This window comes from Phasianus colchicus, chromosome 12, assembly GCF_987193195.1.
Source record: "Phasianus colchicus chromosome 12, bPhaCol1.hap1.1, whole genome shotgun sequence".
Taxonomy (NCBI): Eukaryota; Metazoa; Chordata; class Aves; order Galliformes; family Phasianidae; genus Phasianus; species Phasianus colchicus.
In genome coordinates this window covers 2,061,414-2,088,067 of record NC_143447.1, presented here as the reverse complement: position 1 = coordinate 2,088,067, position 26,654 = coordinate 2,061,414, and the positions used below count along the sequence as shown (strand labels likewise).

Sequence of the window (26,654 nt, the reverse complement as noted above, 5' to 3'; positions counted from 1 at the left end):
TTTCCCACTGGCAGTGCCAGAGCTCCCCAGCCATAGTCCTCCATCAGAGCCCGCTGTGCTGAGCCAACCCTCCCGTGAGCTCAGGACCCAGGGGTCTGCAAACCAGAGCAGCGATGAAGGCCACGTCACCTTCTTTTAATGATGACTGTTCTGCCTCCAGCTCTGCAAGTGAGAGCTCCTGTTTCTGTGTCAAAGGCTGTCCCCCTTCTTCGTACTTCTTTCCCCAGAGGTACAAATGTGCCTGTGCTTTCAGGTCCTGTGTAGCTCAAGATCGAGATCTGAATATCAACTATTTCCTTTGTGCTCTGCTGTACCAGCCTGGGGATATTTGGCTGGGGCACTCTGAGCAGTTCGGAGACTTTGAGATGCCATTTCTGTAGAGATTTGCTACACAGCTGCTGTCAGAAGAGCTGTCTCTGTCCTCACCTCTAGCAGCGACACCTCTCTGGTAAGTGCAGCCTCCTGCCAAGCAACACATCCCAAAGTCAGGTTTAGCTGCCTCGAATCTCGCTTAAGAAATTGAAAGGGATATTTGGAAATGAATTGCAACCCTCATCATCTGGGATCTAAATGAGCACTGGGCTAGAGGTCCTGAACAACCCAAAGCACTCGAGGCCAGGAGATCTTTCTGCCACGTTGGCACCTGAAACTCCCTTAGTTTCAGATCCAGTGTTGACCGACATCCTGAGCAGTGCAGAACAGGTCCTGCACCGCTGGGAGCACTAACACCGACTCATGCTCAGAAGCTTGCAGATTCAGCCCGTTCTGGCAATCAGAGTAGCCCTGCTCTCCACCGAGTTGTAGGCTCCTAAGTGGCCTCTCTGCAAGAAAAGAAGCATTCAAAATGTGTATTCACACTGATGAGGTGGGCACAACCACTGGGAGGACACGTGGAATGGATGTCAGTTCCTCTCCCCAGCACTGCAGGAAGCACAGATGTGTTATCGTAGTGGGTCTCAGCAGCTCCCAGACATGCCATACAACCAGGAACAAAAGGTCTTCTGAAATAACAGTGCCTTCAGCCCAGAAAACACTGCAATCCACATGGGGAAACCTACCGGACCTCTGAAGGCCAAAGAAGAGTTAACTGCAGTTCTAAAACCCAGCAAGTTGCCGGGATACCTTGGGGCATGATCTGGTTACACTTGTGCAAACAATCTGGCACAGGCAGTGAGGCACACACCTTTGTACTTAACATTTCCATTTTCCCAAGCCTTAACATCAGCTGTCGGCATAAAGGACTGGGAATATATGTTCAAGATGGAAAGCATTTCTAGAAACTGGCTATTCTTCAAAGGCATATATACTGGATGTTCCAGTAGCCACAATCCAATAAATGCACAGCAATATTACACTGGGCAAAAATATTTGGGATAAAAGAAGAGTGAAAATCCTATTACCATTTTTCATTCTATATTTTTTATCAGCGATCTACGTGACATAAAAATCCTTATTGTGGCCAAGTCTGCAGATGCCAGCAAGACTGGCAGTAGGGAAACAGCAAGGCCGACTGGGCTATCAATACACAGCAATCTGAAGTGGCTGAGAGTTGGCCGCGGTCCAGGAAAACTTGATTTAAGATTTAAAAAGTCAAATGCAAGGTAAGGCATCTGAAACCAGAAATGCAGGTTACACTTACAGGATGCGGCCTCGGAAAGCAGTTGCCTTGAAGAGAATTTAGAGGACAAGCACAAACTGCATAAAAGGACTCCTGTGATCCCTCCACAGAAACAGTCACAAACACCAGCAGCGAGCATTCCTTCTTGTTCATGGCACCAGTGAGTGTCTGCTGGAAAGCTGTGTCCAGTCTCTGTACCATCCTTTATGGAGAAAGAGATAATACAGAAGTCAGGCAAAGAGAAAAGAATGACCCAGGAGCTGTGTGCTGCATGCTTCTGCAGGAGCCCCGTCCTGCTGCCTCACCAAAGATGTAGCTGAGAAGGGATCTGATTTCTGCTATGGGCACTTTTATGGGGAAAGGCAATTGTGGGGCAACTGTGGGAGAGGGCTTTCGGATACCGTGGTGCCTTTTCTAAGACAACTGCCAAAAGCTGGAAATGAGAAATTTCACCTTGAAGGAACATCCAACAGAAACAGAAGTGAAGGCCATTTAATAATGGAAGCACTTGCCAGAGAACGAGGTGAAATTATGGGATTAACTGTTTTCCAGAAGCCACTCTTTCATTCGCCTTTTGGGAGAAATTATACAGGCAGCTAGACAAAACAGGGCTGTTTTAAGCCCAGCTGGTCCCAGTGTCGTGTTCTTGCACAACACATTTGGGGTGGGTGTTTCTCTGTATTTGAGGAGAGAAGGAAGCATTGCTAGAAGACTTGGGCAGCCTGAAAGACTTTTGCTAGCCGCCTCCACCTCTACACTATAGTCTGGGGGATGCTTGCACTGCTTAAGCTTTTTGTCCTGCAAGTTATACGACCGTCTCTTCACAAATTAAGCAAACAGAGATTCCCTCCCGCAGAGCTGAAAATCTCAGTATCAATTTCTCCAGTTCTCACAAAATCCTCACCAGTTTGGCTCTGGAGAAAATGCATAAAGAACCCCTGTCTGCTCTTAGTTACAGCTGGGGAGCTCTACAGATATCAGTGAGGTTTCATGGTGTAACAGAGCAGAAACCAGCTCAGCATGCTCATCTTCTCAAGCTAAGTCTGTCCTTCTGTTTCGATAGATTAGCACTTTGCCTGCATTTCTCCCTGCACAGTGATGCCAGCCTGGCCACAGCAACAGTGAGCAGCGAGCAGCAGGAGGCCCCCCTCCATCCAGCACCAGCTCCCAGATCTCTAACAGGGACAGCTTTTGTTCTCCTGGTGCCTGTCTGATCTCTCCAGCCCTGTCTACCAGCACTCTGCATTCCTCCTCCAGGGCCCCCTCTCCACGTAACTCCATGAAACAGTATATTACTTTTCTATTTCAAATCCAGACCTGGCATCTGAGCAGAAATAAAAAGTGATCAATCATCACAGTGATGCAGAAGGGTCTTTCTTCTCTCTCTCTCTCTCTTGGTTTTCTAAGCTGAACTGTCAAAAATAAAAATTCATCTTCTGTTTGAATATGCAGGGAACACGCAGAGTTGGGCAGTGAGATACAAGGAGTGTATTTTCCGATTAAAGTAAAAAAGAATGCATTGAAGAGAATGAACTGATAATGCTAACCTTACCTGCACATCTTCCTGCCAACGGGAGGTTGGAAACTTGTCACGGATGCAGGGTGAACTACACTACCAGTCTGACATGCCCCACATGCACATCATCTCCTGGCTCCTAGATCTAAGTCTACAGTGGGAATCAGGCAACTTTTCCAGTTGTAGACTGGATCTTGGGTGGAGTACCAAAAGCAAGTTCCTTCAGTAGATCTGAAGTCCGTCCAGACAGTGCCATCCCCTCCCTCTGGGGCAGCAGCAGTGCTCATCACAGAACAAGCAACTTGCTGATTGCAAAGTAGAACTTCCCTGGAACAAAATGCATTTCAGAGCAAACACGTTATAAAAAAAAACAAAAACAAAACAGGCTGTGCATGTTCAGGTTAACTTTCCTTAGCCATTTTCCAACAATGAGATGCAGGTCTGATGGGCTTCCTCCAGACTCCTTTCCATTTGTATGGGCTTGTGTTTTACTTAAGGCTAGGACAGCCCTTCCGAGGAGACTCCTGACCTCACTGCATGTAGATCCATGCTGCAGAACTAGATTCCTTTCAGACAAACCTAAATGACAAGATGTGCTCCAAAAATTCACCTAGCTGTCCCAGTTGCTACTGAATGTTCCAAGCCACGGGGCCAGATCATAGCTAGTGGATCCCCCCAGAATGCACATAGCAGATTGGCACCAACTGTTGCACTCCCACATCTGCCCCTGCTGCACCTTGCTGCTTGCTAATGTGAGCACAACCACTACAAAGCCTCTCAAACTTCCCAGCAAGCACTGTAGCTCTCGGAACAAAGAATAGCTGTGGCTGAGGTTCAGGTAGACAACCATGTGTTCTCATGCCAGAGGCACTAAAGGAAACAAAAGGGGCAGATGAATTTCTGTAAAGAAATTATCAGAAAGATTAAGGATTAATAATTATTTTTGCATTTGTAAGTTATTGTAGCATTAATTTCCTGCAACCATTTTTTCTTAGGTGCCGCGTGTACAACCAAATTCTTTACAGGATCATATCAGGTACGTTACTGACATGCTCAGATGACAGCTTCTGTAAGGTGTACTCATTCACCAGTTATTTTCCAATTATCATGTAGCTGTGGTGTGATGAGTAATCTTGTACAGGGAGAGGAAACCTTAATTTGACTGCCCTGAAAGCAGGTTACTGTGATTTCTAATGAGTGTCAAACAACAACAAATCCTAACCGACCGAAATGGAAGGTAACTGCCTAGTGTCGTGTCTAATTTCTCTAAACAATGGTATCATTAAATTCTCCTGCTATGGCTGATTTTGAATTGGCAATGTGAATGAGTTATGCCTGCCACAGAAGGATCTCGTATTTCTTCTCCGGTTGTATCTTTGATGTACTTAACTTTATGGTTTCCATTTTAATATTTGTGCCCTTCTGTTAGTGATGACAGATGTCTGGAGATTTGTGGTTCAGCTTCTTGGTGGCAGAGAAATCAGAAATGCAGCACCTGGGTATGCTATCAGATGAACGGGTCGCCTTAAATGTGTACTCTAAACCCAAGTATAGGTGGTGGATATCCCTAAAAGATTGCAGAAAGATCGCATTACTTTCAAAAACTGGTAGCAAAGCTGCAGGAAAGCAGCGAGTTGTCTGTTGGACAGTCCAGCTGTCTCCTGCCCAGTGGAAGAAGAAGAAACACACTTCTCGCCCGGTCTGGCACAGTGCTGCTGAGACGTTGTAATGAGGAGCACCGAGAAGCAGAGAGCCAGATGAATGTGAAGCTCAGATAATGGCTACGATAGGAATAACATTTATACAGCCAGACACAGATACAGCTACGCTTCCACATTGTTACTGTAGGCTAGGAAGAAAACATGCACTATCTCTTCCCAGTTAACTCATCTAGCATGTCAGCAGGCTTGCACCAGAACAAGTAGTTTTTGTTCCTACCCAGTTCCTCCTCCTTTATCTGCAGGTAATCAGGAACAGCTGCATGCTTAGGTAAGCCCTTACTCAGACACATAAATATAAATTCTCTCAGATGTAATTGCTACATCAGCTACAAAGAGAATACATATTTTACATCCTATAATAAAACACGACCAAACAGAATATGTATTTTATATACTACAATAAAGCACGGCTACCACAAGAACTTTCCAGCAAATGCTGCTGTGCAAACATTCGCGGTGAGAATGCAGTAAGAACCCAAATAATCCCAAAGGGAAAGGAAGATTCTCGCTCCTCCTGCTGGTCACTCCTCACCCCCATTCCTCCAGCCCACCTTGTGATAAAAGCTCCATCTCCACCAACAGCGCTGCCATTCCAGCTCTTACCTCCAGTTCTCTGTTAAAGGCACTGTGACTGCCACAGGAAGATCCCAGCTCAGACAAAATCATACTGAGGTTTAGAGTCTACTTACAACACCGAGCAAGATTATACTGTCAAAAAGCAACTTCTTTGCAAAGAAAGACCACTAAGCCTTGCGTGATCCCACTGGCTTTGTATCATGTGCAAAATTAAAGATCCTGCATGCTGTGGTGTTGCATTCATCTTTAATAACACCATTAAAACACGTCAGCAGAAGAATTTGCAGGACTAAGTGCCTCATCCTTGCCGACTCCCACTGCTCACCCCAAGCCATGACTCTGTCCCCTGACTGTATTTCAGCCTTTTTGATCGTGCTTTCTTTTAATCTACGTTTAAGAGTTGCACTATAATCCGTCATGCAAAATTTTGCTCAACAGTCTGGAAGACCAAATGGATTTATGCTACCTAGACTGATAGTTATTTCATTAGCATAAGGGATCAAATCAGCCTGACACGATTTCCCTGCAATATATCCATGCTGACTCACACCTATTACAGTAAATTTGTTCTTTCTAAAAAACTCAGCTGCAAACTGGCTGTAAATGAAGGCAGCCCAAAGACCTCCCTAAGAACAGTGTTTATCTGGAATCTTTGCCTCCCGTTATGATTTCTGTTGTGATGGAGCGTACACATTTCTGCATCATTTTAGGAATGAACCAGAGGGTGTGGTACAACTGGTGAAAGAATTCTCTCTCCAAAGAGGGTTGCTACAGTCAAGGACACTTGATTTATTTCAGAGGCTTCAGCAGAAAGAATTAAGCCTTGTATGAGACACTCAAAATAAGCTTTTGTCTGACCTGATTTTCTGTGGCCCTGATGAAGCACTTTGTGTAAGGACAGCGTGGAGCAGGAACAGCAGGAAGGTCTTCCTTCACAGTTCCCAACCACAGCACCAACTTCTACATCAAACAAAACTAGTTTTAAAAAAAGGCTTTTCCATAAACTATTCTCACTGTGGGAAGAAATTCCTGACATGTAACCTAAATCTTTTCCCACCCCAATTCAAATGCATCATTTCTTGTCCTACCCCTGTCTGACAGGAGACTCAGGTACAATGAATATGATTTCATTCTCCAGGCAGAAAGACCTGTTGTTCCTTCCTCTGGGCCACAGAGAATTTTCTCTCAAATTAAACCTCCACTTCCCCTGCTCCACTGTCTGGTTGGGGCCTATAGGCTAAACAGACTTTAAAATCACATTGAGGGATCTTGCTCTAGCAGGGCTTTCAGTGCAATAGTTTCTCGGGTTTTTTTGGAGGAAAAACTTCCTTGCAGGCACCGAGCTGAAGTCCAGTGAAATGAAGTCCACTGACACGCAGTCAGAACAAGCTTTCTCTTCCTTTCCTGTCTTTCCCAGGCATCTCTTCTCCTGACCCAAGTAGCAGCTCAGGAGGCCTCTTCAGTTCCTCTACGAGATTGTTTTTTAAAGGCTCTTGTAGATAATAATGAGCTTCCTTCCGTATCGTGTTTGCTCACATCTGAATGCTGTTCAGACACCAAGCAAAGCCCACAAGGACTCGTACTGATGCAGCAGCCTGGGGTGTCATTCCAGCTGTGTGTTGACTTCCTCTCACAGCCATCCTCTTTCTGCTCCTGTCTGCCTTCTGTGTTTAAATCCTGAACTCTTCAAAGAGAAGACAAACTCCTCTTTGAAGAAGAGGATCCTCTGTGCAGGGATACCTAAATCTGCTTCCTACGTAAGAGTATGAACCACTCTTTACATTAAAATAATGTTCTTTCATAGAATCACAGGATGGTTTGGCTTGGAAGGGTCCTTTAAGATCACCTCGTTCCACCCCCTGCTGTAGGCAGGACACTTCTCTCCAGCCCAGGTTGCTCACAGCCCCATCCAGCCTGGCCTTGAGTGCTTCCAGGGAGGAGCATCCACAGCTTCTCTGGGCAGCCTGTGCCAGTGTCTCACTGCCCTCACAGTAAAGAATTTCTTCCTAAAACCTAGTCTAAATTTACCCTCTTCCAGTTTAAAGCCATTTCCCCTCATCCTGTTGCTACCTGCCCTTATAAAAAATCCCTCCCTAGCTTTCCTGTAGGCCTCTTCAGGTCCTGGAAGGCCACTATAAGGTCCCCCTGCAGCCTTCTCTTCTGCAGGCTGAAGAGCCCCAGGTCCCTCAGCCTGTCCCCATAGAGGAGGTGCTCCAGCCCTCTGATCATCTTAGTGGCCCTCCTCTGGACCCACTCTAACAGCTCCATGTCCTTCCTGAGTCGGGGGGTCCAGAACTGGACATGGTACCCGAGGTGGGGTCTCATGAGAGCAGAGCAGATGGGCAGAATCATCTCTCTCACCCTGCTGGTCACACTTCTCTTGGTGCAACCCAGGATACGGTTGGCCTTCTGGGCTACAAGCACACATTTTCATTTAGCTGTTGGCTAAATACTCAGTAGAGATTCTACACAAAGCACTTAAAGAGTGCAGAAAGATGACTTGGGAGCTTAGCGCATACAGCAGCAAGTTAATTTTTGTCTAAGGAAGCATTCTTGGATAGAACGATGCTTACGAAGGTCCGCTCCACAGGCAGGCTATTGGCTAATCTGTCTGTTACCAGCTGAATCATTAAATTACATTTTTAATTTCAACTGTTCCTCAGCACTGGGAAGCTACATGCAACATCCTGCTGAGGGCAAAGTGAGTCAAGTGGTTATTAAATGGTCACAGTTAAGAGGTAGAACAAAGGTTCATTAAAGCAAGCACAGAAAACCAAGTCTCTTCCACTGCGCAGTAATGCTCTGTGAGGCCTCCCCACTGCTTGGCACAGTAAAATAATATAGCCAGAGATGATATTTTTTTTCCTCCTCTCATTTAGTTTCTAAGAGGGGAAGAAACTTTTCAAACTCTTAAAGATTCGCCTATTGTGTTTTAAATGAAATAAAGTTAACCATGACAGCCACCGAGGCGCTCCGAGCCCGCTGCGTTGGGTGAGCTAATGGAGTGGGTAAGAGGTGTCCTGGGGGAGGAAGAGGAGACAGCTAGGCTTATCCCTCACTACCCAGCAGCCTCCATTCAGCACAACTCTCAAGGGTATGACTAAAGCTGAAGCACATACTTAAGCATCATTGACTTCAAACAGTTTTAAACACACATTTAACATTAGGCAGAAGCTTTGATAATTTGGGACCTTAGTCAAATCTAAAGATCCCTAGGAAACGAGGAGGTGCTGTGGATGTTTAGGTCTGGCTCCGAGCACAGGATACGCATGGCACTCCAGGTTTGACTAACTGTGGACTACCAGGGAATCTTCAGTCTCTTCTCAATCAGCATCATCAAAGTCACGACAATGCTGCAGCAGGCATTCACCTTTCATTACATGCGATCACTGAAGCTAGCCACGTACTGTATAATTAGTGAAAAATGAATTATTTAAGTAACTTGCATTTAACAAATAGCACTGGCATTCTGATTGCAATTCAGTATTCATTCACCATCAAAAGACCTTCTTCTGATACAGGAAATGGATTTTTCTGCTTCTAAGCCCTTACCAAATTGAGAATTTTTCCTGGGTTTTCGCACAAAAAGTCCTACGTTCTGATACAGGTTTGAGGGTCAGTAGCCATAAGGTAGCTTATCAGACAGTCTGACCCCTGAGCTTGTTCCTAGCTGGATTAAACCCAGCTGTGTGCTGCTGTGAATGGAGGGGGGGAAAAATGGGGAAAATGATAGGTTTTTTCTCATTTGACAGAGATCTTGCTTTTCTGTCTTTTTTCCCCTTCTACATTTTCATGGTTTTGTAGACAGGTAATTACATGTCTGATGCAAAGACCAACCCTCGTAGTTCCTGTTTCAGAGCTGACAGGATTTAGTAGCAATTTTATCACAGTAGTCACTCACAGCCAGTATGAATGTAGCTGGGGTGCAGCCGGGGTGGAAGAGGGAAGAAGAGCTCACTTGACCACCTCATCAAGGCTTCTGAATGGGAGACCCACTGGAATCAAACTCTGAGTTACAGCTCTTTCCTTTAGCTTCACCTTCTAAACATGGGAGAGCCAAAGCCATGCAGAACTGAGCTGTGTTCTCTTGACATAGGACAGGGTTGCAGTACCATCCCAGCTCACTTTCAGTTAGCACACCTGAGCAGAACTGCAACTCAAGCAGTGAGCCTGCCCTCTCAGGAAGGCTCCTTAAACAACAAAGCGGGGTGAACATAAACAGCCCTCAGCTTGAGCCATGTTCTAACAGCCAGCTCAGCCCTGCAGCTCCTGGCACTTCCATCCTGGCATCAGCAATGGCAGAGGTGCTCACTCTGCCCGTCCTCCTGCCCAGACACGCTCTGCATTTCTCACAGAGCCCCACATCAGCTGTGAGCTAGTGAGCACAAGTCATTTGTGGAGGACGGGAGAGGAAACACCTCTGAACTCAGAGCATCACAGCCCACATGGGGGCTATCTTGCAGCTTCCTGCAAAGCATCTGAGTGGGCTTTGATAGGGAGAAGAGAGGAAAGCAGTGCAGAAGGGCCACACTGACACTTGCACCGGGATGCTGGCCCAGAAGCTTTGCTGCACTGTCATTAACTGGTTGGAGAAGGTCAGAGAGAGAGCTACACTGTTAAAGACTGCCAAAACCAGGTGTCAATGAAGAAATGAGACAATGACAGAAATAAGCAAAGTGTACAAACGCTTTGATTAAACGCTTGGAGCTTCCACTCACCTGGTGTTGAATCTCATCAAAATCCCTTTAGCTCATTGCCAGCACTGCTCAGTAACAGCAACGTGCCATCCCTGGGCCTGTAGCACCAACAGGACAAATAAGCCTTTTTGATAGACATGAAGGAAAAGAGTGAAAACAGCCTTGCAGGTTTGCTAGTGGTAGAACAGCCAGTAGAGAAACTGATATCCCCCATACAGAGTCCAGTGTCATGGATGGGATAGGGCCTGAAATTACCACCAAACATTGCCCTAAATCACACTTGTTCAGAAGGCTTTCAGTCACCATAATTTCTACAGAGTTGTGCATGCAAGCACCTTTTTCTGAGCAGGCCCTCCACAAAACAAACCAGTTATATCCAAAACTGCTCCTTGGAAGCTCCAGCACAGGAGGCTGTCTCTCTGGAAGCATTACTGGCCGCTTTCTCAGCACCCACTCTATATTTCACAGAATCACAGAAGCACAGAATCACGGAATGGCCAGGGTTGGAAGGGACCTCAAGGATCATGAATCTCCAACCCCCCTGCCACACGCAGGGCCACCAACCATCCCACCTAATGCTAGACCAGGCTGCCCAGGGCCCCATCCAATCTGGCCTTGAACACCTCCAGGGACGGGGCATCCACAGCCTCTCTGGGCAGCTGTTCCAGCACCTCACCACTCTCTCTGTAAAGAATTTCTCCCTGACATCCAACCTAAATCTCCCTTCCCTCAACTTAAAACCATTTCCCCTTGTCCTGCAGTTATCTACCCTTTCAAAGAGTTGATTCCCCTCCTGTTTGTAGGCTCCCTTCAGGTACTGAAAGGCTGCAATGAGGTCACCCCACAGCCTTCTTTTCTCCAGGCTGAACAAGCCCAGCTCCCTCAGCCTGTCCTCATAGGGGAGGTGCTCCAGTCCCCTGATCATCTTCGTGGCCCTCCTCTGGACCCTCTCCAACAGCTTCCTGTCTTTTTGTACTGGGGGCTCCAGACCTGGACGCAGTATTCCAGATGGGGCCTCACAAGAGCAGAGTAGAGGGGAACAATCACCTCCCTGTCCCTGCTGGCCACCCCTCTTTTGATGGAGCCCAGGATCCCATTTGCCTTCCGAGCCTCAAGGGCACACTGCTGGCTCATGTTAAGTTTTTCATCTATCAGGACCCCCAGGTCCTTCTCACAGTGCTGCTCTCAAGGACCGCTCCTTCCAGTCTGTAGGGATGCCTGGGATTCCTCCGGCCCAAGTGCCAAACTCTGCACTTTGCCGTGTTGAACCTCATCAGGTTCACCCAGGCCCACCTTTCCAGCCTCTCGAGGTCCCTCTGAATGGCATCCCTTCCTTCAGCCGTGCCAACCACACCACTCAGCATTTCAGATCACTCTGGTCTGTTTTTCAGCTCTCTTCGATACAGACACCTCCTGTGTTCCCACTGAGGCTTTGTGCACCCCAAGCAAAAGGCTGTTTTATCTATCTCACACGTGTAATTTCCATTTTATAGGAGGGAGAAATCATTCTGAAAAGTGGGAAAAAGGCACGAGCCCTGCCTCTGCTCTAGCCACGAGAGTATACCCACTCAAAGAGCGACAACCTAAAATCTGCTTTGGGCGAGAAGACAAAATCAGGAGCATCACAACTAAATTGGGATGTCTGGCCACTTCAGCCACACCACAGCTCCGCTCTGCTGGCGCTGCTGAACCCTCTCAGGCTGCCCTTTAGCACTGTGTCCCTTTCTAAAACTGCCAGCGCCTTTGTTCCCCTCAAGAATAGCTGCTCGCTTGTGCACACAGAGGCAGGGAAGGTTGGACACTGCGTGTTGCATTGTACTGTCAGGCTAAATAGAAGCTGATGGGATAATAATTGCAGTCTCCCTGTAATAAAAGACAAGACAAAGCAAGAGATATAAATAAAATCATCAAAGGAACTCACAGAATAGGAGCTGTGTCTGCATCTTGTGGGCAATTTACAAGCCAAAGGAAGGTTGGGAACCCGAGGACTGAAAAGCAATAAAAATCTATGGAGCCCTCACAAAACCGTGACAGCATCTCACTGATCTGCCTTGTTACCAGGCAGAGGTATAAATTCCCTCAACACCTTTGTTAAGGAGCTGGAAAGGGAATGGAAAAAGGCCTGAAGTGGGAGTGACCCCGAGCTCACTCGGACCCGAACAGCAGGGAGGTGCCCTCGGAGAGAATAGAGGAGACAGCAGGCACAGAGCCCTGCTCCACGGGCAACAGGCTGCCAGCAAGTGCCGCCAGCCTGAAAACACAGGCTGGAGAGCCCCGTGCAGCTTTAATGGAGAAATCTCTTTGTGGCAGGAGGGCTCCTGTCCTTATGGCCTGCACAAAGACAGCCCTGCCCTGACCTGTCACTTGCCAAAGCCCAGCTGCCTGTTCTGCTCCCCGGCTGTTGTGACTGTCACCTTGCAGCTCCAAGGGTGAGAGGGGGCTGATCAAGGCAAGGACAGCTGCAGCCTGGGCACACGGCTGGGACAACAAGGAAGGAATCCCACTCCTGCTCCCCTCGCCAGGAGACTGCAAAAAAATAAAGATGGATGTAAGAGGATGGATACAAAGGAGCAGGAGGGAAAGACCCTCTGTCCTAGGCTCAGCTCCTGCTTAATGCCTAATTCTAACTAAAGTCAGATAAACAGTGCCTAAATACCCTCACAATTACCAATTATCTGAGTCATCCCAGCTTGCCCAGCTCCCATCTGATCCAATTCAATCTCATGGGCAGAAGTTAGAGGAGAAAATTCTTTGGGTGTTTTCATAAGGGAGAAAACAATAAAGCACTCATAGGCATAGGGCTACACAGATGCTGGTACAATCTCCTTCCTCCAGGAATTATACATTCAGCTCATCTCCATACTGCCATTAATCCCACCAGGGAGATGCTTCCCTCATTCATTCCCTGAACATGGAGGCAAGGAAGAGAAAGCAATGAGGCACTTCCTCTGCCTCTGTGAGAAATGCTTTTCCTGGTAAGTGGAAGCACAGCTCCCAATCCCAGCCCAGACCTAGGCTTTGTTTTGTTGTTTTTCTCATTCTCTTTTCAAAATTCTCCTTCCACAAATTTCTTCTCTGGCTAAATGGAGCCACGGTAAAGAAACAGCAACTAATTAAAATGAACTGCCAGTACACAATAACTCCTCCGTGCCAAAGGCAAACATAATCTTCCCCAAAAGGACACGCAAGCCCTCAACTAAACAGTAACTTCCTTTCTTCCCCCTGTTACCTAAATAACGATCAAAGCAACCAAGAGGAAAAGTCACCTCCCTTTCCCCATGCCTGCCTTGCCCGGACTTGGCATCTCCACGCCAGCAGCAGGGCTCTGTGCTCCTGGGGACTTGCTCAGGGAGCTGGAGCTGCAAGCAGAGAGAAGGGATGGCTGCAGATCACCCCCGCCTTGTGTCTCCTTATAGAAGAGGTGGCACGCTCCTAGCTGGCTCTGTGCAGAGCAGAGCATTTGCCAGTTTTGGACTTTTGCTCTGCTGGGGGTCTACAATTTTTGCATCTGCTCCTGAGCTGCAGGGAGGATCCGGGCATCTGAAGGCGCAATGCTCAGAGCCAGCTCAACAGACTAAAGCCACATGAATCTTTCCATCACCACAAAGGCCAGAGAAGGCTCTGTCAACCTGCAGGTAACCTTCACTTCCAAAGTAGAGCACATCCCTGTACACGCTGTGTGGGGGAGAGAAAGACAGACAGTGAGTTATGCATGTCCTTGACTCCAAGCAAGCTGAGAATTGCAACAGAGAGTGGGAGAGAGCTGGAAAACACCCAACTGCTTGTGGGGGCTGCCACCAGCTTCTCCCTCCAGCTTGCAGTCTTTCACTTTTACCATCCTGCTCCTGGAGATCAGCCTGGCTTAGTCCTGCTGCTGGGAAGACAGGGCTGTGGTCAGATCAGTGCTGACATCAAGCCACGTCTGGAAGGCACTTGGCTGTAAGAGAGCCCAACTGGCACGAGGTCCAGGAGCCTTTTTTGTCCTGGTTGAGCTGAAAATCAAAGCACTTCCCATGGCTTATGCACAAACCCATGGCTCATCTGCTCCGTAGAAAACCAGCTTCATGCCTTCACATCTGCTATAGGCAACTGTACAGACAGAAGTGCTCACTGAGGCTGCACTGTCACAGGGCTGACCATCACGACTTCAGGATGTGCACATTGAAGTTGACTCCTGTGAAAGGTCAGGTCCTCAACCTCAGCATCCTCAGAGCAAGCAGATTGTGCCAGCAGGGTTTTCACACAGCCCTCTTTTACTTTGTGGTGTACAGAACAGAAGCATGAGGACTTACTTGCGCTGCAGGAAAGGAAGTGACAGCAGAGGGGCAGTAACCTTTTGCTGAAATACAGTAACTTAAACAAAAAAAAAAAGGTTCTGAAGATGGATCAGATGCTCCTCTGATCACATCTTCAGCTGTAAGATTTCGCCTTAGCAGCTTTTTTACCTGCATCCAGGCAATGGGAGCTAAATTCACTGATACAGTCATTACTGCACACACGGCTACAACCTGCTCCAGGTAATTCCTCCCCAAGGGCAGGGGAGAGGGAAAGTGAGGGTATTTGGAGCGGCTCCTGTTCAATTGTCTGGAAAGTGATTGAATGCTGTAGCACTTAGATACATACCAGCAGCAAGGCAGGAACAGGTCAGAGGTGACAGAGAGGATCTTGCCGTGTGAATATGGAGTTTAAAGAGAGATATTTAACCGTGATCCCATTTAAAGCCCTTTGTATACTGTGAGCTCTAGAACGTGTTCAAAGAGAAGTTGGCTGTGCTGTGATGCCACCCACAGCAGCACCCAGATAGGAGGTGATGTGGCTCCCAGATTAGAAACTGCTCCAATCTTTGCACAAGAGGGGAAGAAGGGTGCAGCCATCAACTCTACCTGCCCCAGTCACACATCCCAGGTCTGCTTCTGCTCCTCTGATCTCTGCTGCTGGCTCACCACCTCAGATCAGCCAGATGTCAGATATGGCCAGGACCTTGAACCTGCTGCCTTTGTTCTGTTTGCATCATTTTGCCCATCACATAGTTTAGGAAACACGACGGATTCTACATGCGTGTGAGCACGTGCACACAGGGAACCAAAGGCAATCCTGAACCTTTTTATCAGTAAGTAATAACACCTGAACTTTGTGCATATATTCAGTTATTTAGCAATTAGTAGTTAATATTCTCAGTGGGTTTGGTTTTTTTTTTAATCTCCTCTCTTGGATCCTGGAATCCTTGGCACGAACAACCAAATGACTACAGCCAGCACTCCCTGGGAGCCCCCAGCTGCATAGCAGACAGCTGACTACATGGCCATAGCCCCCTGTTTGGGTGTGCTTTAATGAGACTGTTCATCAAGGCCAACAGCCAGAAGACCTACAGCTCTATAGGCCAGTTGGCCTGGTTGCTCAGCAGGTGGTTTTCATGGTGTGTGAGTATGCACCTGCAGACCCCTAAGAGACAAAGCATACCAAAGGATGACCATGGCTACCTAACCAAGCTGCACTGCTAATGCTACTGAGAAAGAAGCACTGTACTGTATAGTTTATTTTGCTTTACTGCATATGCCCTAAGAAGAAAAACCAGACAGCAGCAACTCACTGCTGTAGGATTCTCAGAAGAAAGAAAGCATCCAGCAGAGCTCCCAAGCATGCTGAGCTCCTGCAGACAAGTGAGGACCGATCAGGACTAAAATTGCACTAAAATTTTCCCTCTAACACACTTTTTACAGCACCTGAGGGGCCTTTATGTTAATGTTCCACGTGACTTTCCAAGCTCTTTCTTTCACTCATGGCCTCTTGTGAGACAGAGCTGAGCCCCCTGTTCCTATAGCAGCAAGCAGAGGGCACAGACAAAGCCATTCTCCTGAATTCCCCCTTTCATGTTGCAGCAACAAAGCAGCTCACAGGGAGCAGCAGCATCCTAAGAGACTGTTCAAGGGCAGGACTGCTAAGTCCTGAGGGGACCTGTCAGCTTAAACTGCTTGAGACCTGCAAGTCCCAAGCTAGTTCTTGCACAGAGTTATGATTGCAGAACAGCTACTGCACTTTTGCAGTAGCTTTTCTGTCCTGTATGAGAGCTTTCTTCCTTTACACAGGTTTTGAAGCCTCTGCCATGCTGCCAGGTGTGGAAGACTCAGCTGCAGTGTGTCTGTGGTGTTGCAGAGCTATTGTATGAACATGACATTACCTCCTGGCCATAGTCCTAGTCAATGAGAACAGCCCCATGCTCGGAGTACAGGCAGCTCCCATCTTCACAGTCCACGGCTGCAGGGATGCACAAACTTCACCGTGCCAAGGCCCAGATGCTTCATAAACCCAGCACACAGTGGTGCAGTCATGAAGCAACAAGGATCAGAGCTGTGCAGAAGGCACAAGATTGCCACCAAGGACTGTGGGGGCAGAAGCACTTGATTCACTCAATAAAGGATGAAAGTTGCACCGACTCCAGGGACCCTACTTCAGGGCCTAGGACGAACTTCTTTTCAGCACTGAATGTGGGGAGGACAGCCAGGAGCTGGCTTGAAGGCTGCTTGCACACCGGGGGGTCACAGCTTCGGCTCAGCACGGCTGTTTGTTCTCTGCCTTGATCTTCATCCCTCGGCTGCTCTGAAAGGAAGTTTGTCCGAGACAAGCGTGTATGGCACACAATGTCAGCTCCAAAGCAAGCTGTGAGGAAACAGATTGAGTTCTCTGTGCAAACCAACTGCAAATCCATTCCTTGGTGGCTTCGCTTGTGGGACACTTCAAAGGCACCAAGCATCCACGACACAGCTGCTGCCCTGGGGAAGAAGTCGTTGAATAGCATCCGTGAATGAGAAGTAAAAATTAAGCAGTTAGATTTGGCACGTGCATCACAATAAAGATCCCTGAATGCTTAGCTTCTTACTGAACCTAAGGCAGGCTGTTAATTCGTTATTCACTTCCCAGCCTGGAAGGAAAAGCATGTTATACCCGAGGGCCAGAACTGATGAACAGAGCCATAAATCAAGCAGTTTACAAGACCAGCAATTAGGAAACAAGCTGACAGAACGGAGAACTCTGTCAGTAATAAAGCAGACACACCACAGGATCTGCTGAGTGCTCAAAGCAACTGGGGACATACAGTCCTTTCTATTCTCCATGTCTAATTCTTCCAGCCATTTGCTGCCTTTTCCTTTGTCTTCTATTTCCTTTTATTTCCTCTCATTTTCCCTCCAGTTTTTTCTCTGTTCTCTTCTCCCTCTCTTCTGAAAAGCCAACTGTTCCTCAGAAGGCAGGAACATACCTGCTGAGCAAATGGATGCAACAGCTGCCATCCAAGAGCAGATCTGGCTCCCGTGACTCTGCCCACTGCCCTTCCAGTGTTTCCCACTCCATTTCTGGCTCCTTCAAGTCCTGTGCTTGCTTTCCCTCCCAGTGCTGCAGTGCTGCATGCAGCATGGAACACCAGAACAGCCAGGCCCCAGCAGCTGCTTTCTGCATGCAGCTTAGGTGCACGTGCATCAAATCTGAGTGCAGACTGTTTAATCGAGCCTCTTGCTTTCTCACACATCCCCTTCTGCCCAGCATACTACCTCGTCTCTAGGACATCACATATTTGAGAAATCATTGCCAGTGGGGATATGTTTCTCCTGTATTAGCCTTTGGCACTCAGTACATGCATAAACAGGAGAAATATGGTGATTTAGGAGCCTTATTTTGTCAAGGCAGGAGGGAGACCAGATAATCCTCCCACCATCCCAAGATTGAATGGATCCAAGTATTTAAGTATGTGATATTCCAGAACAGCCCCTCAACAGTCCGGAGGAATCTCAGCTTTGTGAAGTCTGCTCTATGGAAACACTTGCTGCTATCGCCCATCTGAAACCTTTCTAGCAGCAGACACAGAGGGCAGAAGCAAGAGAAACAAGGTCAGTCATTAGCATGCCACGGGATGCGCTCAGCCTTCCTGTTCCACAGCCAGCTCCCAGGCAGGCTGCTCCCCTCTGCGGGGCGAATCAGCCCGATTTCAGCACATCACAGGCTCAGCTGATAGTCACTTACAGGAAACAAAGTGCTGCCTTTGAGTGCACATTACTCTAACGCGCTCCCAGCTGCCTCTGGTTTTGATCTTGAATGGCAAGGCTAAAGATGTGTCTGGAAGAGTCGTAGTCCATGAGAGAAGGGAACATCTCTAACCTTGAACACAGAGAGACTAACAATCCATCCCTCCCCCCCCCCCAGTGCTGGGGCAGAGAGGCTTTGACGAGCACTTTGGCAATGCTATAGGAAGAGGCTGCAGTATAATGTTAAGTAATTAGGTGGCTGCACAGCAAAGGGAAAATAAAGTCAAAATCATTTCCATTCAAAGCAGATTCCAATGAAGGAGCAAACAGCTGTGTGACCGGAGCCAGGCTGCAGTGAACTCTGAGGAATTGGAGAGGGCAATGAGCTTCAAGGACTTGAGAAATACAAATCGTAGCCACGAGGCTGGGGCAAAAAAAAAAAAGCTCAGCAGCTGGGGAATTCTTGGGAGAAGATGGGAAATCCTCTTCAAAGGAAGGCTTTCCCCACCCAGATCTTGGCAAGCCATGAGCAGTTACGCTTTGCTTATCTAAGGTCTCTTCCTGGCCAGCCAGCTGCAGATTTCACACTTAGAATGGCTGGAGAGTTTCCAAACTCATCCCAAACGTGCTTTTTCCTCTGATGATGACTAAGATCTCAACAGATTGCATGTGTGGCTCGTAGAAGTGTGCCCTCAGGCAAACCAATCTGCTATCCAATGGGCCCCTGACTTCACAGAGCCACACAAGGGGCACCCGTGGCCAGCAAGTCCCCACCTGAGAGCTTAAATGGAGCTGTGCTGTTGTTTACCACCAGGTCCTGAAAAGGAAAAAAAAGTCATCTTCTCCTCCTGTGCTACCATAGCTGTTCATTTTGTCTAGTAGGTAATAATACGAGAGAAGAGCAACTGGCACTTCACCCATGGATTTCTTTTCCCAGAAATGGCACAGAGGCTTTCCACAGCATCAGGTAGGCTTATGAATGGCAACTCAATGGAAATTCCAGGCGCTTGGCTTTGCCCCAGATCACTGGGAAGGTCAGAGATTGCAACAAACCATATGCTCAGTCTTGGCTTTCCCTCACACTGCCAAGAAGTGTCTGCAAGGAATAAAGCCAGAAGGAACGTTAACTGATCACCACTGAAACAGAGCCTTTCCTTGGCTTTCACCTAATTAACTATCAAGAGGCAGTGACGGAAGGCCCCGCATTGCCAATAAAGAATGTAGGGTTGGTAATTAATTAGCAGCCCATTGGGATCCTAGCACCTCTCGCCCACAGTGAGTACTATAGATTGATACAAAGGGAATTTAATGGAAACACAGCAGTTTTCCCGTTATGGCCTTAAGCAAAACAGAACTAGTTTTTGAAGGAACCTCATTTACAGTCCTCTCACATAACTGATGCTTAGCACCTAACCCTGCAGGTAAGGGATTGTATTGGAAAGGAACCTGCCTGCAGAATACTGGAATAAGAGAGAAAACCCCTCAAGTAATTTGGTGAGCTACATTCACCACTCTCCAAGAATAAGAAAACAGCAAGAGCAGAAGTCACATCAAGGCAGTCCAGGGCATCATTAAAGGATGCTGAGAAGACATGATGAGAAGCAGCTGATAAAAGTCAAAAGAGGATCCTGGAATGAGACTGCCCCAAGGTTATGGAGGGTCTGACCCGCACATGGTAACCACATAACTTGCATTTAACCTGCACATCCTTCAGGCATGCATCCCATGTCACCCACACACAAACCCAAATCAGAGTCAGATCTGTGATGTGCATCCGCCTGTGCAGCCCATTTTATTGCCAGCCCTGAATGTAGTCCTCTTGAAAGATATTGCTGCAAGTCCCCTGCCCAAGCTTGCAGCTGCTCTCTTCCTAACAAGCTCTCTGGCTCATTAACCTTTCATTTTGCTACTCTTGTTCAAAGATGAGGTGTGGCATGCTTGCTCTCATGTCTATCAGCAAGTTGCAGTATCTTCCTGATACCACCAGCTGCCTGTTGGTCTCTCTCACAAGTGGACTCCATGCTGGGAGGCTCCACGCAGCCTTCAGACTCCTGTGATATTCCCCAAAAACCTTGTCTTTTCCTGTCCAACAGACATCACTCCTCTTTGTGGGCTCTCATTTTTCTACATACATATAGCTGTCAGTCCATGAAAACGTCAGCTTAATGCTCAGTAAGCATCAAGAAACAGATCAAGTGGTATGAATCATTTGGAATGAGAAAAAAAGAACAGAAGAATCTATGATTCATCCACACCTTGGATACTTTGTGCACTTGTGGTCCCTTCATCTCAAAGGGGATATCAGAACTGAAACAGATTCTGAAAAGAGCACAACAGATGGTCAAAAACACAGAGCATAATTAAAAGCACAATTACTGCAGGCACCATGAAGTAGGCTCAGACTTGTTAGCGTGTACAAGGAAAGGCTTTGGGGGAAAAAGTAGGGCTGTGAAGTCACTACTGGTCTGAAGGGGCATCTTCTCTTCATCTTCTCTTGCAAAACAAGAGCAAAAAGGAAGTGGGACAGCCCCAAGCATCCTGCCTTCCTTAATACCAGGGAGACCATCCTATCTCAGTGCTTTTGAACTGGTCTTTGCTTTGGATGAGACAGAGGACCAACTGTACTGACCTAATATTTTGCATTACCCTCAGGCAAATATCCTCCCTCTTCTCTTTGGTATCAAGAAAAAAACAAAAACAAAACAAACAAACAAAAAAAAAAAACCAACAAAGCAAACAAACAAAAAAAAAACCCACCGTCCCAGCAGTCTCAGAAGTAGATATACTACATTAATGCTGAAGGTCTTTCCTTGTCTCTCCCCATCTGCCATCTTTCATTCATTATGAAGGAATCAGCCCCCATGTTCCATCAGCTCATAGCACCAGTCCACCCACCAGATTTTCAAGGAAGTCATGCTTTTCTTTATTCATACTTTTAAATGGGAAGAACACCCACAGGGCTGCTTACTTGTCTTCTTCAAAATCTTTTGCTGTGATTTCTGCAGGAAGCTTGACAGTCATTAGCACAGCACCAAGATCACAGTCAGAATCACTTCACAGCTCCTTGTTCACCTCCACCAGTCTCACACTTCAGTGGGGAGCTCTCTGGGACAGGCCTCCTCCTTTTTTCTTGTGATTGTACAGTTCCAGAGCACCTGAGGCTTTGTTCTATACCTCCCATGCTACATGAAGTCCAGAGGTTTTGCCCCACAGCTCCAGAACTTCCTCACTGCAGCCAGCAGCAGCCTTCAGCCCTAGAATCCAAGTGCTCACCCCACAGCAGCCAGACTGTGGCCCCAGCCTAGAGACATCTTGCCCCAAAATCTGGTTCAGAACATGATTCTGTTTCTATTCACCAATGCAAAACAGAAGCAAACACATTGTCAATGATATGCCTCTGCCTAGGCAGGCTCACTAGTTTCTGGGCATCTTTTCCTTCACCGCCCTCCTCCAGGTTCTACAGCTCCCATAAAAGCCCCTGGTTGACTCCCATCATCTCATCTTCCTTTCACCAGCTGGTCCAGGAATTCAGGGATCTAGAATGACCCCAGATCCCAAGGGCTATAAAAGAACAAGTCCTCTTAGGCTAAAATCAGGAAAGACTCTTCTCCTTTGGGCATAAGCTCTAAGTAAGAGAAAGGTTTGGGTTAATATGGAACCCAGAAATATATGTATTGTTTGCCCTACCTTCCCAAAAGCTGATCTGTTTGGATGGATACTGCCAAATTAAGTGAGATGGAATCCGGCCTCCTATCTCCTGGGCACAGAAAAGGGCAAAGATTTTGGAAAAGATTTCCCACTCAGCTACTGAGCACCCAGCTCCAGATAGGCGCTGTGCAGTCATTTTTCACAGTGAATGTGGTTAAAAGCTGGACAGGAGCCGAGAGAGGCAGAGGAATACATAAACAGAGATATATTTGTAAATCCATCTGGATGAGGCCCAGACCAACTGGACCTAGCTTTGAAGTTGTGCTTTGAGCAAGAGCCCAGGCTGAAAACTCCATGGGGTTCCTTTCACACAGCATTATCCTGTGACTGTAGGACTCTATGGCCTTCAAACAGCAGGGATAATACCATTGCTTAGTAAAAACAGGACACTTCTCCAGACACAGAACACACCACAGAGCTCAGCTCTCCTCAGCTCCTCGGCAGGAGATACCCACACAGCAGAAGTACCTGGCTCTGTCCCTTAGGGTGCAGGTGAGCATCGCCTGCCTTGACAGCATTGCCAGAGTCCTCTAGATAAGCCAGAAGGAGAGGGCGCCCATGGAAAAAGAATCTGAAGGAAAACTGAAGTGTGGGAGTGGAATGCTGATTGGGTTGAATTTGCATTTCAGTAAAAATGCACTGACATCAATGTCTGGCTCTAAAAAAGCATTCCAATTTTAAAAGTAGTTCGTAAGAGCCTTGATAAAGGAGAGTTCTTGGCAGAGGGTGGTGTCTGCAAGAGAAACACCAGTTCCCACTGACAGATACTCAGAGGATGAGAAATAGCTCTCCTGTACACACAGAAACACCTCAGGATTGGCCTCCAATAGGAGAGATTTTACATCCTCATCTGGAGATCATCATGGAAAATAAGAATTTTAGAAAGCCACTTTATAGCTCTGAACATCAAAATAAGTAAACGTACAGCATCTCAGAAGTTCTAGAGATGAAGAGGCACAGACTTTTGGTGAGATTCCAACTAATTTCACTACGCATACAAAATCTGGCTTTAACTCTTCCTGTGCTATCAGTCCTAAGATTTCTACCTTCAAGCAGATTTCTAGTAAGATCTTCCACAGAATGGCTGAGTGCAGCAATCCACAGCACTCACTGCAGCCGGGACATACTTGGGCCCTTTCGTAGTGCAGCAGTTGGACAGACAGGACTGAGCTGCAAGGATGCGGGTAGGAGAAGGTGCTTTCTGCTGCTTACCTTCCAGAATGCAGAACATGTTGTGGGTGTATTTTCTGAACTGAGATCACCTGAAGATTCTTGGACATTTCTGACAAGCACCCTGAGACTGTGCAGCAGTGGGAAACTCAGTGCTGAAGCCCTTGTTCAGGGTTATACGTCCCCAGAGCAGCATGAAGCTAAGGAGGAGCAAACAGAGCCATGAGGGGAAACATCAGGGAGTTCCCTTGGAAGAATCCCCTTCATGGAGAAGGGCTCAAGCAACGATAGGCTTTTCGAGATTTCTAGAAACCTTCCAGATTCCCAGGATCAGCCAGAATGGGGCTGGGTTGTTATTTCCCCAGCAGTCTACTTCTAGAAACCAAACCTTCTAATACCTGCACACACACAGAAGGGTTCAGCAGTGGACATGTCCTTGTTTTTTACATACATAATAAATAGGTGTGCTTGCAGCCCAGAGAATGCCCTGCTGCGCTGTTCAGCAGCTGGCTGGTGAACTTAATCCTTTTAAATAATCAGTGGGTTCTCTAATGGTACTCCCTGCCTTCTGTTCTTGCAAGCAGCCAGCTAGAAGTGCTTATTTGCAGTCAGGCCCTGCACGATGATAATAGATGATAAACATAATTATTTGGGGTCCTGATTGCCTGTGCTTTCTTCATTCTGTTGCTGGTGTGCAAAACAGTCTCAATGTTTTCAGTCTTATGGGCAGAAATTTTGAAGATGCAGACTTCTTCCTAAAGGAAGAATTGCACGTTCAGGGAAACAAACTGTTCAAGGCAACGAGCCGTTCACTGCACTGAGCTACAGCTGTGGCAGACTTCTGCTTTTGAAACACCAAGTCTTTAAGATGCACCTGAGCACTCTGCAAAGCCAAGGTCAGAGTGTGATGAGAAGTGAGTTTCATTATTCGGCCGTAAAACCAACAGACAGGAAAACATCAGCGATGAAGCAGTTAGACTGACTTCTGCTCATAGCAGTGCTGTCACGCAGATATCACAGAACTCAGGATTCCAGGAAGCTGAATAACATTAAGTCTCCCAAAGCAGCAAAATGTTCCATTAGACCTATCAGTTGAGTGTGTGAAGCTGTGGGGTTGGGGAACACTTTGCTGCACTAGTGAGGAGCTGACTGTCTTCAGATCTGGAGCAGCAGATGCTTCAGATCAAAATTCAGAATCCAGACCTCTTACTTCTGTTTTAAAACAAAACTGGGATCCGATGCAGCAGTAGTGCTGTGCACAGAGGCTCTGCTCCACCCCACAAGCCCATGTGCCCAAATCTGCACAGCCACATTCAGACATGGGTGCATGGGTGCATGCAAACATGTACTGTGACACCGAGCAGGATGTGCACAGGAGAAAAAAGGGATGGCAAGCCCATCCCCCTGCTGTAGTCTTTTGTCATCTCTCTATTGTCATATGGTCCTTTCTGTAGACCTGGGCTGTGAACTGCCTTTTAAATGATCCATTCCACATGGTGAGAGATGGAACTGGTAAGGTCAGAACAGCCTGAACAGCAACAATCTTTCCTGCCAACTCAGGAGAAGGTGGGTTACTGGGAGAAGGCTAAGAGGCAGCAGGAACAGCAGGGCTGGCAGAAATGATACTCACACCAAGTAGCCCTGCTTTTCTCTAAGCTAACCCCATCGTGACCCGGCTCCTCAGACAGGCAGTGTCTGGGACACGGTAATGCAGAAAACAACTAGCTCTTTAAGTTTTATTATTAAATAAATACATTAATCCAGCTATCGTGAGGTGTTGAAGCCAAAGGAGAGATGAGAAAAGCCTTAGAACAGGTAACAAGAGATGTGTTTACTGCAGAGGAGAGAGAAGGCTTCTAACACAAGCAGGCTGTACACCACAAACATTCCCAGTGGTCTGGTAGGGCTGTACAGAGATATTTACACATATAGGCAGGGAGACGCCAATCCCTGGCTGATGAACAATCAACTTTTATTCTCTCCAGACCAGCAAAGCCAAGATTTTAGTAAACACGTAACCCCAGAAATGTGCCTGTGGATTGGATAGAGCAGAGCCTTGGCTCTCCTTGCCAAATAACAAAGCCATTCTCCTGTGGGTGGTTTCACAGCGAGGCTTCTGTGGGGAGGAAGTGTTTCTAGTGGTCAAGGCAGAGAACTGGGGTTCATGAGACCTGGCTCCCATCCCTGGCTCTATGCACATCAGGGAAGTTCTGACTGCAGCAAATGTGCACTCTTGCAGGAGCCACTGCTACCCTCTGTTCACCTCTCCTTCTTCAGGCACAAATTGCTCCTCGGAGGAACAAAGTGACACAGATTTTCCCCCACCTGATCCCACTTCCTGACCTTGCAGAGTTATTGCAGAGTCTGTGTGATTGATGTCTGCAAGCTGTCAGAGCTGTTTGGATGACAATCTGTCTGGAAGGTATTGGAAGACGTGCACACGTGAGCAAGAGACATGCAACCCACACACTCTACTTCCCTCCCTCCAGGCTCGCAAGCCTCCATCCAGATTTGCTCCTTCCACTACTTACACATTTAGATATTCACAAGATGGGCCTGCTGAAAATCTGTGTTATAAAGCAAAGTAGCCAACACTAGCTGAACAGATGCCCTTACAAATATCCAACCCACTTCTTTGGTTGCACAGACTCCGCATTTTACTTACAAAACCAAGTGAATGCAAACACAGAGTGAAAGCCTATGGCAGATCCAGCCCAGCCCTACCCATTTCTGGTGGGCTGGCACAGTGCCCTTTGCATTGTCCCTTCTTTGTTTCAGCCACAGATGTCATTAACATGTTGCTTACCCCCTCTTCCAGCTCACTGATGAAAACACCAAAGAAGACTGGACCTAACCCTCATCCCTACGGCACACCTTTGGATAAGCACCTCCTAGAAGAGTTCCCATCAACATCATAGTGATGAAGGACTGCTGTCTTGAGGTGTGCATAGCTATTAGAGCTAATGACTTCACCTTATTTTGCAATGAACACCATGGGGAGAACCTACCAACCTCACCAAAAAAAAATTGAAAGAAGGAACAGCACACGGTCACTCAGGACGGCTTTGTGTTTAGTAGGCACACCAAGTTCATCTGCTTATGGTGTTTTATCCCATTTCTCTTTCTACTTTCTGTCTCAGTTTTATCTGCACACTGTTAATTTTTTTAAACATTCTCTCACCTTGTTGGCTGCATTTCAAGAATAGGTGGCATGAGTCAACTGCAATGAGTGGACTAGCATAAAATGTTGTAAGATACTTCCCTCAAGTGGAAGGAATAAAAATCACTCAGCTGTGTGTCACAGGCTCTGTAGTATACCTCAGGTAGCAGAAAGAAAATGAGAGGTGGACACCTACATGAGGTAGAATCTTCCAACCTGCTTGAAAGGTGTTAGGAGCACATAAAAACTATCAGTGATACTGCAAAAAAAATCCCAGCCAACGTCCCTGCTCCACAAATGTCAGCACCTACAAGAACTCACCTGGACATCCTGTGCAAGAGATAACCTGTCAAGTTACTACAAGGACAGATAATGTATATCCATGACCAGGTTTTGAAAATGGCTTGAATGCTCGCTGAGCTGAAGTGTTCTAAGAGCTCCTACATCACATTCCAGCATAAATGGAAGTGGCT

The 26,654-nt window shown here is 47.1% G+C and overlaps 1 long non-coding RNA gene across 1 annotated transcript; it reads left to right on the top strand.

Annotated features, from left to right (window-relative positions):
• Positions 1–17,909: 17,909 nt before the first annotated feature.
• On the top strand, positions 17,910–26,322 carry LOC116244523 (uncharacterized). The gene is made up of 2 exons (XR_004170210.2): positions 17,910–18,008; positions 25,840–26,322. It is a non-coding gene; the product is annotated as an uncharacterized LOC116244523 (long non-coding RNA).
• Positions 26,323–26,654: the final 332 nt, after the last annotated feature.